The sequence below is a fragment of the Fukomys damarensis genome, unplaced genomic scaffold (assembly GCF_012274545.1).
Source record: "Fukomys damarensis isolate Sample0158 unplaced genomic scaffold, DMR_v1.0_HiC HiC_scaffold_5, whole genome shotgun sequence".
NCBI lineage: Eukaryota > Metazoa > Chordata > Mammalia > Rodentia > Bathyergidae > Fukomys > Fukomys damarensis.
The window spans coordinates 10,248,240-10,268,298 of record NW_022900917.1 but is presented as its reverse complement, the minus strand read 5'-3'; the positions used below and the strand labels follow the sequence as shown (position 1 = coordinate 10,268,298).

Genomic DNA, 20,059 nt, shown 5'->3' with positions numbered 1-20,059 from the left:
AGTCCAAGTGGTTCACACAATATGACCCAGTCCTGTATGTATGAAATGTGACAACTGAATCTTAAGTGCTGCCTGAGAGAACCTCTTTCTGATTCCTATTCTTAATTTCAGAGAGGAGAAAATGCATGACATATTGCATATCCTTAACTGACTTTATTCATTGCTTTACTTTTATACTGTTCCTCTCTCAAAATTCAGTGAAGGGATATACTTACCTGGCAGGGGAGATATGGTGATCATGAAGGTGGTTTTCCCAGGGAGAGGCTCATCTGTTGCACTCCAGATGTGCCAAGCCCTGAAATTTATCCAAATGTGGGAAACAACTCTATGGCATAATTTGTGGTAGTGGGGGACTGCCTTCACACTCTCCACTGGTAAAAAAAAAATCAATGAGGGAAAATTTTTCTTCTTTTATTCATTAAAAAAAATGCCTGGAGCATAGTTGAAAGTACTTTAAATATATTGAAAGAAATCGGAGAAAGCATTTTTTTTAATTTCACTCAACTATATTTACCTCTTATGATAATTATAGAAAATATCCACCAAAAGTTCATTTCCTGCATCTTGTTGATTTGCAAGCCTGTCAGATTTAAAATAATGCTTGAATGAAGTCTACTATAAGAAAAGAATAAGACACACATGTTACTAAGTCCTGAAAAGATTTACTTATGTGCCTCTCAACCATATATATAGATAATCTTCAGAAAAAAGCAACATATTTAAGGCAATAGTGATCCCCATGCTACCTAAAATGAACTGTCCTTGGCTTCAGGAAGTAGAAATTTATTTCTCACTCATAAAAGGTTTAGTTGAAGCTTTGGTGGTAATGAGTGAGGAGCTCAAGCTGTTGGAGGCTTTGGAATCTATAAATGTAGTTGCTGGAATCTCTCTGAATGTCCCTATCAGCCAAATTCCAGCAAAGTGTAGAGAAGCACTCAGCAGGGTGTTGGGTGCACCATGTTTGGAAAGGTTGTTAATCTGTTCTCCCAGATCCTAAATAGCACAGTGCATCATGTGAGCCCACATTATATCTACCATGTAATATTAGGACTCATTTGTATTACAGAAAAGGTGAGAAGACCAAGAGATAAGGGAAAAGATCTTAAGGAAAAAATGCCATTTTTGCTTTTATTTCTATTATTATAGGACAGTTTATCACAGTCTAGTACATTATATTTGCTCAGCCTAGTGACTGTGAGAATCAGTCACACTTTCACAGGTATCACTAGTCTTTTAATTTTTTTCCTCACTGAATTTATTGGTACTTTTTAGGTGTCCAGTGCAGTTACATTCATCATTGGGATCTTGTACCTTTACTGGTTTTTTTAATTTTAATGATAAATTACCCAATATCTATACTGGATCACAATTGTTTTTCCCCCCGCTCTGTCTCTCTCTCTCTCTCTCTCTCTCTCTCTCTCTCTCTCTCTCTCTCTGTGTCTCTCATCTCTTCTTTCATATTTTATTTATATATTGAATTTTTCATATAAGCAAATCATGGGATAATTAAGCTTTGCTACTGTAATCAAGCACATTAACTATTTAAACAGTGCATATAAAAGTGCACCTTGATTTAGTATCAGATTTTCGTGTTTTGTGTTTGTTGGTTTATTATTCTGGTTCTTAAATGGTATATGTCATAACGAATTTTGTAAGGACTTAAAAATAAATGAATCAGATTCTGTCAAAATAAAAGGAGATTGGGTGGAGGAGAAAAGGGAAACAAGATGTGCTGTATATATGCACTGATTTCCTGTAATAAATCTAATCATTGGCACTGCAAGCATATACTAACAAATAATTTCTAAAACCCTCTATCAAATATGCTTATAGTATAGTGTTAGAAGTGCTTTCTTATTTATATCTATATCTGAGTTTGATGTGCTGGCTGGAGGTGGTCAGATCTTTCTGTGCTCAAGCTTGCCCACTCCTTTAGCTATCACCTAGCCCAGTGCTCAGGGTCCCATAGGTACCAGGAAGTCCCCTCACCCACAGCCCACTTCACTGCTCACACGGTGAATCTGACCTGATTGCTTTGAGCTGCCTGGTTCTCACCCTGAAATCAAAGCCAAGTCTCCCCTCAGTTTGCCTCCTGACTGACCTGTCCATCCTGAGAGTGGCCCTGGGTGGTCTGCTTCATCCCCCAACCAGGGAATGGTGAATTACAAGGAAGTGTGAGATTCTTTCTACTTACTCTCTCCTGCTCTTCATCTGTCCCCATCCCATCTCACCCGGGATAATAAAATGAAAACAGTGCCATAAAAATTTTAGTTGATCAATATATTTGGTCATTTCATCAGATGATCATTATTCTAAATAAACAGTTGTGGTTAACTATTCTTACTACAGTAAATCTAATAATATAAGGAATAATATCACAGATCAACACATGGGAATGCAACAAATTTAAAAGCTTCCTGCATAGCAAAAAACAATCAACAGTGAGGAAACAAAGTACAGAATTGAAATAAAAATTGTCATCTAGTCTTTGATAGATGAGTAATATCTACAATAGATAAAGAATTCACAAATCAATTTCTAAAACAAGGAATCCAAAGGAAAAGTGAAAGAACAAGTAGCCAGGAGTGGTCGCATAAGCCTGTAATTCCAGCACTTGGGAAGCTGAGGCAGGAGGATTGTTGTGAGTTTGAGATTGGCCTGGGCTACATAGTGAGTTCCAGGTCAGTCTCGACAAGTGAACTGAATACACACTTCTCCAAAGAAGACGTGCACATGGCCAACAGGTATGTGAAAAGGATTTTGCACCTTTAGCCATCAGGGAAATGCACATAAAAACAATTCTGAGGTTCTATTTTCTCCAGTGGGAGTGGCTATCAGGAAGAACCCAAAAACAACAAATGCTGGAGCGAGATGGGAGAAAAAGAAATACTTTGGTGGAAATGCAAACTACTGCAATTACTTTGGAAATCCGTATGGAGATTTAAAAAAAATAGAAATTGTATTTGACCCAGGTATACCTCTCCTGGGTATACTACTGAAGAAGGTAGAGTCATGGCACTACAGTGACACGTGAATGCCTGTGTGTATCACAGCACGATTCACAATTCATAAAGCTAAGCTCTGGAAACAGTTTACCTGCCTTACAACAGATTTCTGGTAAAGATCATGTGACACACACACATACACTGTGTGTGTGTGTGTGTGTGTGTGTGTATAGATAGATAGAGAGAGAGAGAGAGAGAGAGAGAGAGAGAGAGAGAGAGAGTTACCTTGGTTCATGAACACTTATGTTTGCAAACATTTCATTTAACAAAGTGTTCAGCAAAATTTTGCTTCTGTTCACAAATTTCACCTCAGGTGATGAATAGAGTCATGGCCATCTTCCCCACACAAACAAGAAGGCAACCGTACAATTTTGTTTCGTGAATCTAATATATAATTATATATGTACACCATTTACCCATAAAGAATAATGAAATTGTGTGAGTTGCAGGAAAATGGTCATATCTATAGACCGTAATGTTAAGTGAAATATGCCAGAAACTAGACTTTGAATATGGGATACTTCTCTTATATGAGAAACTCCAAATAAAATTGAATTAAACAGTGAAGCAAAGTTGAGGCAATAGGAAACAGAGGGATAGACTCTTTGGAAATGTGGCAAAGAAGCATGGAAAGGACAGCGGGGGAGGTTGTGCAGGACCGTGAGGGGGTGACAGTTGGTCAAGGCTCTGTGCATGCACCTGTTCCACCAAAAGGCATGTAACTGTGAGATGCTGTACATATGCTCTAGCGTACACACGGACTTAGACAGTAAAACATGAATTCTTTCTGAGAACCTGCACAGTCATTGTTCTTGGACAAATAAGTAAACGCTCAGGAGTGTGAAGCCTGAATGACCAAGTTGCAGCTTCATATCTGCGTCACTTCCGGCTCCACATGAAGACGTCAGCAAGGAAACTGCAAGTTTCACGTAATCCCCAGTTTTTGGTCTCGTCAGTTTCTAGTGTACGTTGTTGTGCTTTTCCAGGGGTGCACATTCCCCATGTAACTAATGAGGCTGAGTGTTTTTTTTTTCTTGTGTTTATTGAAAATTCTATTTTTTAAAACCATTTGACTAGTTTTTTGTCTTAAGTAATAATGTGCCTTAGAGGTACACAGTTTTGACACATATACTGAGAATGTTTTCTCTAACTCTGTCCCTTGCCTTTCGCTTTGTTATATTATATCTGTAGGTAAACACAAAATTTTAAGTTTCTTGAAGTTATTTTTTCTTCTTTTTGGCTTTTCATCTTTTTGTTAGTAAATTTACACAAAAATGAGCTCTGCCGCGGCATCTTCGTGCATTCACTGCCCCATTTTGACCCTGTCCGCCACCTTCCTGTTCTTCAGTGGCCTCCACTGTTGGCTCTCCCTGATCCCCACCCTTTTTTACTGCAGTCTTCCCTCCCTCCCTCTCTCCCTCTTTCCTCCTCCTTCCCTTCCTTCCTTCCTTCCTTTCATACACCGAGGATGGAGTTCTCTTGTCAAGTAAATATTTCACCATTCTAGCCATAGACAGTATCTTTTTTTGTACTTGTTTTTTTTTGTTTTAGTTATTACTGTTAAGTCCATGATCCACATAAAACTAATTTTGAAGATCTTATAATACATGAATTAGAGATCCCATTTTTTCTTATTGATATCACGTTCTTCCAGTACATTAACTGCAAATAAATTATTTCTCATATCAAAGTGTTATGGCCTCCTTATTGACAATCAGATGATGCTTTACATGCATGTTCTTTTGCATTCTGTTCAGTGGACTTGTACCTGTATCTTTATGTGAATATCATGTGGTTTTGATAACTACTCAGGTATTCAAATCTATTTAATTATAATTCTGAGTTTGTGTTTTTTAATATTATCTTGCTTTTCTAGGTTACTTACTTTTCATTTTTAGAAGTAAATACTGAATTTCTTTTAAAAATTCTGTAGAGATTTTAATTGGGATTACACTGAATTCCATGAACCATTTAGGAAAATGTAGCATGTTAACAATGCTGACATTTCCAGACAATGGATATAGTACACCTCTCTATTTATTTAGATTTTTCAGAATTTCTCCTTGGATTTTTATGGTGGTTGGTAAAATATTGTATCTCCTTTTGCAAAATAATCTCATTCTTTTATTTTCACATGTGAACTTCTCAACAGAATCCACATATCTGCCACTGCAACTATAATTGTGACCCCATTACCATTTTCCTAAATTTCCTATCCCTGTCAATTCTTTGCATCTGTACATATTCCCCAAACTATGAGTTTTTTTCTTCAAAAGCCAATTCAGTAGCCCTGGGGATATGTACTTACCTGAAATCTGTAGTCAGACTCATAATAGACTGAATAATTTTTCACATACAGAATGGTTGGGACTGGAAGCCATATACATTTGTTTTAATCTTTATGGTGCTAGGGATTGAACCCAGGGCTTTGCAGAAGCCAGGTAAGTGCTCTACTGCTGAGCTACTCTCCCAGCCCAACACATATTTGAGGATATAGGGAGCATTACTTGGCTGTGTCTGGTGTCATATTCTAGTAATTCCATTGCACACTTGTGGTAGGCTGAGGTAGGAGGATAACAAGTCCAACACAGCCTACGCAATTCATCAGCTTAACAACAACAACAAAAAGTTCAAAGGAGTAGAAATGTAGCTGAGAAAACTCTGGGATTCAATTGCCAGTACCATAAATAAATAGTAAAAGAGAAGCATGTTATGTAAATTTAAAACCCAGTGTCAAAACTGAGCAAAGGCAAATTTCAAATGGCCTAGTGATTTTTAACCATATCTTTGCATATTTTCAAGGTCTTTGTACCAGGGAAAAATACTAAACGATTTGTGAATCTCTTACCAGATCTTGGACACTTTAGTGGTAAGAAAGCAATGAAACATAAAATTATAGTGCACAAAATACTATCTGATGAAGAAAATTTACAAAAGAAATGTAATTGACTATATTACCTTATATCATTGTATTTCTGTGGAACACACTTAAGAAATACTGCACAGCAGAAACAGCAGCTTTTCTTTGGCTTTGGATGAGAATGTTGCTGTTCTGGCTCCATCAGCGTGCCTCCTGCATGTTTTTGTTTTTGGATCCTACCAGCGCCCATCTCTTCTATTTATAGGAGAGATTAGTAAGGATACACTCTCAGTCTTCAATACAGTGGGAAGTGTTACATAAGCTCTCTTATATTTTCAATAATTTAAAGTAAGTTCATACAATCGTTCAAATTATATTTCTGTATACAATATATGTCGCTATATTTTCAATAAAGGTTTTAATCTGTGGGAGCTTTCGTTCTGTAATATTCATTTCAATGAATTTGAAAATGATTCTTTGACAGAAATAACAAGATTGCCACCTAGTGGCAACTATTGCAAATGACAGACACGTGGTCCCCGTGTAACCAAAGATTTAGAAATATCAAGGTTAGTCACTTGATATACAAAGACTAGATCTGTTATCAACAATTCAAAACTTAGAAAGCAGAGTCATCAGTACTCATTAGTTACTAATGTAGTACAATGCAATTATCCCATTCACAAATGAAGCACTTCATATAGCTGTGTCAAAATGACGTCATATTTTGAAAAAGATAAATGCTTATGGCCACATATTTAAGTAACTAAATAGGAAGTGACCTGAATATCACTAATATAGAGAATGTATGTATGTGTTTTAGCGTAGATATAGCACGTAAGTTCTGTATTCAACCTGATTCTTTATGATGCCTGTCAATATCATTCAGTGAAGCCGTTAGATGTTAACTTCACCTACTTACATAAACTATTCCTAAACTTCATATATTTTGAAGTGAAATGAAGAGAACCTGCAGTTGCACACACTACTGTTAGCAGCACACAACAAGAATTCAGTGATAGCATCTGTCGTTAATCCAGTAACACAATCAGTCCTGTAAATGATGCAGTCATAATTATTCTAGCATTTAATCCCCAAAGGTAAAGAATATATCAGATCCTTTACACATAAGTACTGAAATAATTAATCTGCAGAGTTTAATGTTTTACAAATAATTAGTATTAGTTAAAATATTCAAATGAATGTCATATTAATTATCAAAATTTACTCAATAATCTTTACTGGAATCTTTAAAGATGGCAGTAACAATATTAATCAAATATTTGTACAAGAAATCAAATGTACTATATTTTTCAATGAAATGTTGTTAGTATAATTTTCTATGTACCAAGCAGAAACTGCATCATGAGACTTTAAATATGCTGAGTATAATGTTTGGTTCATTCTCAGTTTTAGATTATTCTGTAAGACAGGTAAAATATTTCCTTTCTCATTTAGAGCTTTTTTCTATTTATATTTTGAAACTAGCACTATGCTTATGTATCTCAGAAAAGCACAAAGGGTTTAGATAGCAATAGTGAAACTCAATTTTATAAGAGAAAACATGCTTCAAGTAAAAATATTTGGTGACTGTCATAGTTGCCTCTAGTACATCACTATGGCTATGTGATGTGAAGTCTGGCATATAAAAATGAAAATGTATTTTACTGAGCAAAGTTCAACATTTTTGTTTAATTGTGCAGATTTTATTGAAATCACAGTACCTTATTCATCACTGGAGATATTTTTCAAACATATTCATCATTAACTAATCTAAATAAACTATACCTGTACCACTGCCTATCTTATGTTCTCCACAGATTGTTGTTTTTAAAATATACTTCAGGTGGTAGAAAAAATAAACTCTTTTTAATTTTTAAAAGATAGTAAGAGACAAAAAATACATCTCTACTGTGGAATGTAGTTATGGAGGAAACCGTCATCATTTCACATCTAAATATATATGGGAGTAGAACTGAGAAAAATTAAGGAATTCAGTAAGTATGAAAGCAGCAGTTTCTTTTGTTTTCTCAAGGCAACCATTATTCTAGCAATATATTTGCCATGGAAAAGCAGACTTTCAAAGCACACCTGGAAAGAAACTGAGTGTAAGTTCAGGCGATAATATTGTGACTATTTGGCTTTGGAAAAATTAATCAATATTTGTGAAATAATTGAACTTGGCACTGACACATACTAGACATGTTCTGAATAGTGTGGAAATTCTAAATTTGTATAGATTAATAAAATTTTGATACAATTCTTTCTTTGGTTTAACTGGATGCATTTAAAACAATAACATTCCTTAGAGATTGTTTTGAAACATACACATTTGGAGAAAAATGCTGGCCTAGATGTCAGATTCTGCAAGTTATAAAATATCTACAATGTAAATTTGACAGTTCCTTTAAATTTGAACCATTTTGAGCTTTTGCAACTCTCAAAGCAGAGCATGCTGATTGACTAAATTAGATAATTTCATTTCAATTTAGTAGTGTAGGAACAAACTGCCTTATACTGTAATCTCACACATGGCTGCAGAATCAGGCACAATTTATTTTTCCTTACAAAAGGAAGAAAGAAAAGAAGGAAGGAAGAGGGGAGAAAATACCCCAAACTAAGAATTCATTGTAGAATTGAAACTGTGTCATGGTGTATCTGCCATATAAGGTTAGATAGAATCTTGTCTTGGCTTCATAAAACCCTGAGAATTTAAGTTTCTTTTTTTCTTACATCATGACTACATTCTTAAAGATCTATGTCTTTCTCAGCCTGTTTTCCGAGTTCATATATGTCCTCCCAAAATTTCTGGGTTAAAATTTAAGACACACTGTTATGGGATAAATAATTATGCTCCTTAGGAGGTGATTAGGCCATGAAACCTTTGTCACCCTGGATGGAATCAATATCCCTTTTAAAGAGTCAGGGACAGTTTCCTTCTTCTGACCCTATGCAGTACGAAACACAGCAAGGTGCGATCTTTGAATCAGACAGCTACAATAAGACTCTAAATCTCTTGGGGTCTTGTTCTTGACTTTCTGCCATACAGAACTGAAAGAAATATATGTTTATATGAGTTACTGTGATGCCTTTATGCTATGGCAGCAGGAATGAACTAGACATATTCACAAGAAGGTGAATTTTTTTTGAAAGCCTAATTTTTATTCTGAGAAACTATACTGGTACGGGAGGTACAAGTGAGACTACAAATGTTAATTAAATGAACTGAAAAGGGAATCAATGAATTGATTAATTCCATTGTAGTATTCAGCTGCAATACAATACATTTTTTAGGAATTTCTTCACTTTGCAGTGTTTTGCATGGAAGGGACACATTCCAAGTGATATAATTTTAAAACACTCAAATAATGTCACTTATTTATATACAACGTGCAAATGAATTTATACACAATAAATGGCATATATGTATGTAATATAAAACATATATCTAAAAATCACAGGAGTAGATTTTAGACAATGCTCACCAATTTCAACATGATTCTTGGTTACATATGGCAAAGAAGTAAAGAAGAAATTAGGCATAGGGCATTAGCTAATTTTGACTGATTCCAAGGTACCGTTAATACAAATAAGCTTTCCTGCCTATCTTATTAGTTCATAAGAATATTTAAGGGAAATTTTACATAGTATAGGATCTAGTATAAAAGTTGGCTTAGAAAATTTAAGACCATGTCTTACTTTTTTGGATAAATATTCTCTTACAAACAAGGCATTCTCAATAGAACCAGCAATCATTCCAAAGCAGGCATCATTACGTCTGCCATACTAAGGACTTGCAGTCTGAAAGCTCAACAGGCAAGATTGTACCTCTGTTTCCTTTTCTTTTCTTCCTTCTTGTCCTTTATGTAATAGCCTTTGTGAGAAACTCAGTAAAAAAGTTTTAACAAATGGAAGCTCAGGAAGCATGAAACAATGGACAGTTTGTGAGACAACCCATAAGTATTGGTTCATTAAATCTGAGAACGTTCGTTTGCTCCCTCCTGGCTGTCAGAGTGAGTAAATTCTTCACCACACATGGGTGGAGCAATTTATAAAACCCTCCTCCACTACTCTGAGTTATTTACAAGGTGCATGTACGAGAAGCTCTGCTACTGAAACTAACAGAAGTGTGTATGTGACTACAAAGAAGCAATTCATAGATGTTAATTATTTATGACATTTTTAGTGAATTAAAATTATGTGGTGAAAATTTTTCTAAATGAAAAGTAATTTTCCTACTAAGTAAGAACTTAAATATTGGACCATTTTCTCTATTTTTGAATATCAATCTTATTTGCATTTGATGCTAGCATATGATCAATTATCTCTTCATTCTGCGGTCTTATCTCACCATAAAACCTGTATTTATTCATGCTAAGACCATGCCTGCAGAAAGAGGAAACACTTAGAAAATCTTAGAATGTATGCACATATTATGGTAGAGTTTTAGATATTATGTGTAAGCATGTGGGTTTCTTCCTAACTCAGATTCCCTGCAGGACTTACCCTGGGCACCTCTTTGTCTCCTTACCAGGGGATGCAATGTACAAACATTTGGAATCTAGAAGAGGTCCCCTTCTTGTGGGGCCTCAGTTTGCCAAAGATGATGTGCTAGGACTGACGCTTGTTAGCAGGGGGAGAAGTATGAGATTTTGTGATTCACGGGTCTTTCGGTAAAAATGCAGCAGAGTACCTAACTATATCACCTATCGATGAGTAGCAGAATCAGAGTGCAGTGGCGTGTACTGAGGGTTACGACTGTGGTGTGAGGTGTCTTCCACATTCGTCGGTTAAATTGGGCTGCGCACTGGAAAAGCAGATCACTGGGAGTGCCTTCCCCCTGTTTTTCTGGTCGTCCAGTAAGGAACAGGTTTCCTTTACCACACTCTCACGTCTGGAATTTCTGCATTGAAGCCAGCAAACCATGCGCTGAAACCACTTGAAACTGAACCAAAATAATTCCCTCGTCTTGTTAAGTTTTGGGGTATTTTCCCAAGTGACTACTAAACTGAATCAAGAGTAGAAGTATCATAAATGAGATTTATGGGAACTAAGTTATACGGAATACTAGGGCAAAACCGTTTGTTGTGTTCAAGGCATATCTTAGAATAGAAGGGCATTTATTTAAAATATTTACCAATTCTTAGTAAATTACTGCACTTTAAAGTACTAACATATGTATGTTTTCTGGAAATCCTTCTCTTTGTCACAATATGTACTTTTAAGCTCTGAAGAGATAAATCCTACCAAGGGGCTGGATTTTCAATTTCCATATGCCTGACTATTTAAATACCTACTTGATTCTGAATTTTAAGAATAGCAAAATATTCCATTTTCAAGTAGTACAGAAGCTTAAAGGTGAAAATTGTCCCACTAAACATTGAAGTATGTGTTTAAACAGGTTAAATATGTTAAATGCTAAGGAGTTTAAAAAGGCATTTGCGAAGATGCACGCTTCATTCTAACATGTGCTGTGTGTAAGAGATGAGTTTTAAAAATAAGACAAAATTCCTGGTTCCAGTTTGAAATAACCGGTTGTTTGAGACACAAAGCCAAAGGGACACACTAAAGAATGGCTCTGCTGCCGTTAGAAACTGACCTGAAAAAGAGGACCAAAGAAGTCAGCAGTGAAAGCCCGGACGAATCCGCAATCTGTCTGAGAAAGGAGTGACACAGGGCCCTGAGTCGGGTCAGCAGCGGCTGATGCGTTAGCATCTCCAAGTCCGGGATGCACACGAATGTGTTTATCCACCCTGATTCTGCTTTAGAGCTACCAGATGTTGCTGGCACCTTCTACTAAGAGATTTGGTCCATTTAGTCAAGGCGATTAGCAGGAAAGCACATGCTAGAATGCAGCTCCTCTCCTGTAAGCAAAGTTGACGGAACAAAATAGCTCATCCGCAGTAAGTCAGCGGGAAGTCTATTCCCTCACCTCTCTTCATTAACCTGCACACACGACCGCGTGGGGAGACAGTGAGGCTGAGGTCGGCAGCACCGTCAGCCTGCAGACACTGCTCACTTCCTGTCCTTTCACAAGGCCCGGATGGCCTAGCTGCTTGACTGAAATTTTTCTTTCTATGCGTCCTTAGCTATGGACTCTGCACCCTCGTATGGCTGTGGAAACCAAATAGGATTCGCTTTTTTAAAGAAACAACTGGGAGTAACTACACATTGGAAAAAATAGTAGATAATGCTAGAGTGACTCCTTTGTTGAGTACCTCGTGAAGGAAACTCACATGTCAGAAATGAATAGCTGCTTTCTTCAGTGTGGGAAGGAGGGATAATTGCCACACACTGCCGGGGATCTGATGCCGCTGAGGTGGGTAGTGACTCAAGGAGGGATTAAAAAACAAAATCGAAGTGTAAATAGGATTTTACTTTGATCAAATTAAACAAGCATAAGTGAGGCCAAGGAAATGATGAGAATTTACATTTTGTAACACAAGACGCATAGAAAGGAGCTCAAGTGTTAGGCTCCTGTCTCGCCGGATGCGCCAGAACTTAGATTTTCTATCCTAGATGGCGGCTGGAGAACAGCTCCCTTCACAAAACGGCTATGAGCACTGTGTATCCCCTCTAGGTGTCAAATCCAGTGCTTTCCTCCCCAAAACCCTTCGATTGCTAAAGAGAAGGCACCTCTAGCGTGGGTGTGTTTCCAGAAAAAAAAAAAAAAGAAAAAGACCGGCTGTATTTTAAATTAATTTGGTGAGTTCCTCGATGTATAGAAGCAATTCAATGAACACATTAGTACATTAAATTATATATTAAAACTTCACGGGTCCATCAGAAGTATGATGCATTCCGATGAAGACATAGAATATATAGGCAGCAAGGAAGTACATTCGGTTTGTTATCTAATAAGTGCAGTGTCCAAGAACACATTTGGATGCTGTTCGAGAGCCTCTTGGTCCTGTTAATGTTCAGGAAATGTCTGTTCAAATTCTTCATTGTGAAATTTACCCTTCCAGGTTAACACTTTTTTTTTTTTGCATCATAAGAAAAATGCAGCGACGCAATTAATATGCACAACCCTGGCTCTTTGGAGTTCCTTTGTGTTGAAGCAGGATGGACGGATTTACCTCTGCAGCTCCTGCAGACCATGTTTTCAGTGGCAGTTTCATCATTATTACCCCGCTGTCATGTTCGTTGTGCTATCTGCACATGTGGACTCCCAAAGCCCCTCTCAAAGCTCTGCTCATTAAAGATGACCGTTAATACAAGAAAATGTAAATAGCAACTTCTCTGGTCCCCTTGAAATACCATTTCACCTTTCACAATATAAATGTAGAGTGTCATATTTTCCAATCATTTTTGCATGAAATCTTTTGGCTATGGTTCTTTTATAAAATTTAAGCACCAGGGGTTGAGGTGTACTAACTTTCCACATAAAGACTAAGTGACAGTCATGAGAAGAGGAAGAGCAGCAGTCACCGGGTGGTATCCCTTGCCTGGCGTGCGAGAGACCAACCTAGGAGGACACGGCATCGCCATGTCAGTCACCCGTGAGACAGAGTTGACTGCAAGGTTTCTTGGCATTAAAGAGCTCTCGTGGGAATCAGGGACTGCCAGCCCCGGGCTGTGGGCTGAGACCTCGCACAGAGTGTAGGAAAAGGTGGGAGGCTGCCCGAGATGTTGACTGTGGGGATTCAGAGCGCCGAGGTGCTCCGTTGTCCTTCGGAGCACTGCCACTGCCACCCAAAGCAGAAGGCTGACTGGCAAAGGTCTGTGCACCCAATTCCAGTACCAACATCGGCACTGGGGATTCACGGCCCTACGTTCCTCCAGTGTTTGGCATGCGTGAAAATAATGAAAGCAGTGTATAAACAATATGCTAGTTTCTCAGCCCTGCACGGTGACAGACGAGAGACCTGACAGTAGGTAGGAGCAAATCTCCACTCACCAGATTTACCCTTCTAATTGGAATTTACACTCTTAAATGGGAGGAGGATGAGTGATAAAAACCACAGGTCTTAGGAAGTCTCGACATTTCTGTGGCAAAACATGCTGGGGTTTCCTGAAACGGGAAGTCTCGCTTGCTAGTGGGTAAGGACAGTGCAACTTAGAGGCTGTAGTGCTCCCTGTACCTGCTTACAATTTTAGCTAAGGTTTGATCTCTATTCCTAATTTGTTCCTTGATATAACTTTTGCTGTTATTTGCCTCAGTTCAATTTCAGCACTGATCCAAATGGAAGAAGCTTTTTCACTGGCTACTCACTTTGTGCTTGTTATGAACACTGCTTACGCCGGAGAAGTAGCAAACATCAGAACAAGACCCTCTTGCTTGTGCAGCCTACCTTCTCGAGGAAGAAACATAAAGAGATAAAATGCGAAGTATGCTAGAGACAGGAACCCTTGCGGGAGAGCGGGAGGGAAGTACAATTAATTCTATGGACAGCCAGCGAAGCTGTTTCTGAGATGCTGCTCGGGCGACCTCTGAGAAGGTGACATTCAAGATGAACTCAGGAATCCTCACCAGCGATCACTGTGTTGGTGAGGAAGCTGAGTGGTAGGAGGAAAGTATTTGAGATGATGCATTTAAGGAAAAGGAGTCAGGAGCACTTGCTCCCTGTGTGATGTGGACACCTCTGATCAGAAAGGCCCTATATTATTTTTAATGCACCACTGTGGCCATCTTACAATTTTTAGCAATATTACTGTTCAACTTCAGTTTTATTAGTGAACTCGGGTGGGAAAATGGAACAATCTCTGGGCAGTGGGTGTGTACATAATACATAAATATGTGTGCATTAGCTTTCACCGCCGTCATTTATAGCATTTTCAATGCCCCGTGGACACAGAATTCCAGGGGATGAAATGAAACAGGAGAATTCAGCAAGATCCAGAGCAAATGCAAGGTAGATCTGAAACATTTATGATGGGTCACTGGGAGAACAACCCTGAGAAACTATACATTCTGCTCAAATCAGCACTTGCTTCACATACAGAAAAAGGACAATTGTGTCCTAAAAACCAAAAACAACCCTACACCTCTATTAGACCTGGGTTACTTCTGATGATATTTTATATATCAGATTCACCGGGATGAGATAGCTCATGAAGCATTATTCTGGGGTGTCTGCGGGGATAATTCTGGATGCAGTTACTGTCTCAGTTGGTAAACTGACTGGAGGAGATGGCCCTCCGCAGTGCGAATGGGCCTCAGTTGAGCTAACGAAGACCAGAATAGAATTAGGGTGAGTAAGAGTTTGATCTCTTTGCCTGATGCTCTTAAAGTTGAGATATGAGTTTTTATTTATCTTCTGATTCAGAGTGGACTGGATCTAGTTCAGCCGCCTTCCTAGTTCTCCAGCTTGCAGACTGCAGATACTGGGAATTTTCTTCCTCCATAATCATGTGTTAATTCTCTATTGTCTGTCTGTCCTTCCATCCATCCATCCAACCATTTATCTACCCATCCACGTATCCATTTTTGATTCTCTTTCTCTGGATAGCCCATCACCTGTTATGTTTCCTTATATTAGTCAACAACTTAACTAAAAATGATGCCATAGAAAAGAAAAAGCGACCGGGGATTTAGTTCAGCAGTTTGGTGGCCTGCCTTGCAAGCAAAAGGCCCCGAGTTCAATCCCCGGTACCAAAAAAAAAAAAAAAAAAAAAAAAAAAAAGCAAAGGAAGAAAAAATTAGACAATAGATAATATCTTTCCTTTTGATCATTCGGCAGTAACTTGAATGTAAAGAGTGTTAGAATGGAAAAAGAAAAATGTTATAAATAGTTGAATTAGTTTTCCTCAGTGCTTCTGGTTATGATATGAAAATGCATATCTATGCACAAGCAATATCAATTGTATTACTTTGTGTTTTGACTCATTATTGAATACTTTTATAGTTAGATTTTAAATGGCACTGCAGAGTATGAAAACAGCCAGCCAAGTTTATGCAATAATTAAAATGTTAACTTATTACTTAGAATGACATTAATTAACAGGCAAAAACATGTCATTTGTATATTTCAGTGTTTCTGCACATGATTTAATACTTTTTTATTTGAATTAAAACTATCAATGCATTAAAGTTGGACAATAAAATGTATGCAAAAATTTACAACTTTAATCATTACTTGGAATGACATTAATTAGCAAACAAATACTTGACAAATTGGGAGACTGGCTGAGAAAGAAAAAAAAAAGTAAAAACTCATATGTAAGTATTTTTTAGTAACACTTTTTTCCAATTTTGAAACAAAGGGTTTCATTTTCATTTTGTACTGAGTCACACAACTTAAGTAACTGCAAAACGGAGAAATAAATGAGAATTTTCTGGTCATGTAAACCTTCAAAGTAACTACAATAAATTTTCCTTTTTTGCCGAGATCATTAGTAACTTTTGAGTTTTTAGAGATAAGTTACAGTTTATTTTATGTCTTAAGAAAACTCCTCTGGCTACTGAGAATAGTTTTCATAAGGGCAAGAACAGGATATGGGCGTTCCATTCGAGTTTTGCTGTAGTAACTGAGGCAAGGCCTGACAGTGGCCCGTGTGGCACAGCAGGAGACCGTCCAGAATTGTCACCCACCCACTCCATGTGTATTGTAGAAAAAAAAAAGGTATGGGGTGCATATTTGGATAAAGTTATCAAGAAAAGAGAGAATCCACTAACAATTCTAGGATGTTGTTCCTAACACCTGGAATCCTAAAACTGCAAATGACTGAAAATTAGAAGACTACTTGAGAAGTGGACTTTATTTTTCTGTTTTGTGAGCAGTGGGACATTAGCAAACTGTTTTATATAAACATGCAAGTTTGTGAATTTTCTTAGACACCCCTGGGGAGATATCTAGTAATCAAGTTGGTACTGAATCCAAATGAAATAACAGAGCTCCAGGTGGGAAATGTCATTTGGAAACTATCAGATCACACGTGTGTTTAATTAATGAGAGTGGAGATTTCCAAGGCATAAGTGTGCAAATAGCAGGGGTCTGATTCCTTCCGGTGTTGAAAGGCCATTCAGGCAAAGCAGAGACAGAAAAACAGAAAATTAATGTCTCTAGATCCCACTGCATGAAACGTTTACTTTTATATTTCTTTTTCCTAAAAATACAAAAGGTTGTGTTAAACCCATTCATTATTACCATGATTGCAACTGGTGTGTGTGAAGTGCTGTTGTCCAGTGAGTCACTACTTTTATTTCATCTCTCACCTCTGTTCTTCTGGCCTAAAGTATGTGCATGATGCATGCCATTTCTTGGATAGTATATTCTCAGAAAGTGGTTATTAATTGTTTGTGTTCTTGTGCTTTCAACACAAAAACACATATTGCATAAATAATAAGCTATGCATTTTGCTTCACTTTTTCTCTTGCGCAGTGCACTGAAGTCATAGCCATTGCAGAGTTGCATCTTGACCATTTCCGGTTAACCCTCCACAGTGTGCATTCACTGACAAAGAAAAATTGCACCAGGCAGGGTTTTTAAGGGAAGGAGGAATTTATTGAAGCTCATTGCATTAGAATGGAGAACTATTGAACTGGGAAGAGAGAAAAACTCAACTCCCCTGAAACAAAAGATAGGGTAGATTTTAAGTCTAGGGTAAGCTGCTGAAAAAGTGCTGAAAGACATTGTAGAAAACTCTAACCGGCTTTATTAGGCCATCGGTTTGCTAGTTGTCCTTTATCATATCCTACCCTCCCACAGAAACTAGAACACGATGATACTATCTTGATAATCACATTTCAGAGTGGTTACTCCCAACCCCCGTTCCTTAAGAAAAACATTCTTATGTTGTAAAACTAGCAAGAGTCTGGGAGCAGATGTTTGCCTACAAGTGGTAGAGACAGAACTCACAATCGGAAGTTTCCCTAAGGGAGTCATATAAGCCAAAGGAGATGAGCAGCCACATTCAGGAAGAGATCTGCCTAAATTTTAGTCAAGATAGGACATAAATGAAAACTACCCAGTTTTTTTTCTCTGTGGGGATACTTCTCTTTTCCTGCTGTAAATGTGCATTCTTTTTAACTTCTAGACTAACACATCGAAATTTACTGACATTTTAGAAATAGCTGCTCTCTTCCAAATCCCCTTTTCTGCCTACTGATCTTGCCTGTGGTGTCTATCTTGCATAAAATTCTTAACTTTGCCAAACTCAAATATAGGTAATATATTTACCTCAACTTGTTCTTTAAATGCTTTTATTTCAAGTATTTCTCCCTGTCTAGGTCATAAAAACATTCTATGTTCTTTTCCTATTAATTTTACAACCTTCCTTTTTCATGTTCGATTCTGTAACCAAACTGAAGTAAAGTCATTATGTATAGTATAATAAATAAGAATCCAACTTTACTTTTCCACTTGTGGTATGTCACTTACCCTATACAATTATTAAGTCAATCAATCTACTATATTTTGTATTTCATCATGTATTAAGTTCATACTTTTTTTTGGATTTATCTTTACTTCTTTCAGAGTTCAGTTGCTTATTCTTGCTTTAATTCCATACATTTAATATACCAATTTGCTGTGCACTTGAACATCTAACAGACCACAATTCCTCTTTATTGATTTTTAAGAGTGATTTAGCTATTTTTTAACCTTAAATTCTGCATATAAATTTCAAGTTTATAGAATCTCTGTCTCAAAAACTATACAAAGTCTTAATATTTTGCGTGGTTTTAGTGACCTGACAATCTTCAAAAGAATACTGATGAATTATTTTGTAAAATGTTACTCAGAAGAATATACCCAAGGTTTCTCATAATTAGAATTAGGTTGGCCATTTTAACAATATCTCCTGGTTGAGGTGTTCTCAGAATACTGTTAGGAGGACTTCATAATGTGTCTTATTACTAGTGATATTTACCTTGATCATTTGGGTAACTTACTATCTATCATAAGTCTGCAAAGTAGATTACTATATGTTTTTATAGTTGATTCAAATCTTTGAGAAATGCTTTGAGATGATATAATTCTTGTTTTTCTTCAAATGTTCAGATACTAATTTTAACACCACTGGTGCGTTATATTAATGACATTTATTACTGGGAAATATTTCTAATGATGATAGTTTCTGGTTCTTCATGACACTTGTGTACCTGCATAAACTTTTAACATTAGGGATCAGGATAAAGAATATAAGGAAAATATACTATAGTTTCAACTTTCTGTAAATCTATAATCAGTTAAATATAAAACACATATAAAATCAAAGACACTGGGATTTTTAGTTGGTGCTATATTGAAGTCATAGGTTGTTTGTTAATTTGAGATCTATTAATATTTTGTAATTTAGCTGCCTGCTAACAGCTTATATATTTGGGTTCCCTGACTAATATAACATTCTGGACCTATTTTGTGAATAAAATATTTTGAGGAAATGAAAATGATAAACCATCCAACGCTGTTTCATGTCAAACAGGCAACAATTCATATTTAAGAATTTTATTTAATAATAGGAGGCTGTCTGCAACTTTCTAAGAAGTTTTAGTGTAGGGAGATGGCTGAAACCCGCTGAGAATGAGTTAGAGGAAACAGAGTGGGAAGAGCTGAAAATGATTGAAAATCATTTTGTATCAAGTAAAAAACAGTTACAAATCTGTAGCTGGAAACATAAATGCATGTAAGGATTTGGTTTTGTTTTTATTTTTATTACAAAAATGCCCCAAACCGCATGCTTTTAAACTGGTAGTGATGTCCCACAGCTAGCGATTATGCAGCAGAGATGGGCAATTTGGTAAGAGATAGAAAGGGCAAAATCAGAGCAATTTTTAAAAGGCATCCAATATAGTACAAGAGGGTTCAAGTTGTTTAGTGTCAGTGCGTGATCGTAATGGTTCACTGCGACATTAACCCGAGAGACAAGAAAGGGGAACATGAAAGCACCAGGGGACAGGGACAAGTAACAAAATCAGGTGTCTGATAAAATCCCGCTACAGTCAAAGCAGTGAGCAATTAGAGTGTGAGAAAGAGAAGTGTACATTTTCCTTACCTTTTGTTTGTAGTCTTGTGTGCCCTGAAAATATAAACTAAAGCCCCTCTTCAGGAATGCAAAATCAACTGCAGTTTTTCTTAGTTTTAAAGAATAACTGAAAAAATAATTGTCCTAATATTTCTCCCACACATCAGTATTATTGATACAGAGATTATAAATAGAAAGAGTTATGAGGTAGGTAGGTAGATAACGTCTAACATATCTATCTATCTATCTATCTATCTATATATACACACACACATACCCCATATGG

The 20,059-nt window shown here is 37.0% G+C and overlaps 1 non-coding gene across 1 annotated transcript; it reads left to right on the top strand.

Annotated features, from left to right (window-relative positions):
- Nucleotides 1-207: 207 nt before the first annotated feature.
- Nucleotides 208-372, top strand: LOC117285072. Its single transcript, XR_004516081.1, has one exon. It is a non-coding gene; the product is annotated as a U1 spliceosomal RNA (small nuclear RNA).
- The last annotated feature ends 19,687 nt before the right edge of the window (nt 373-20,059 follow it).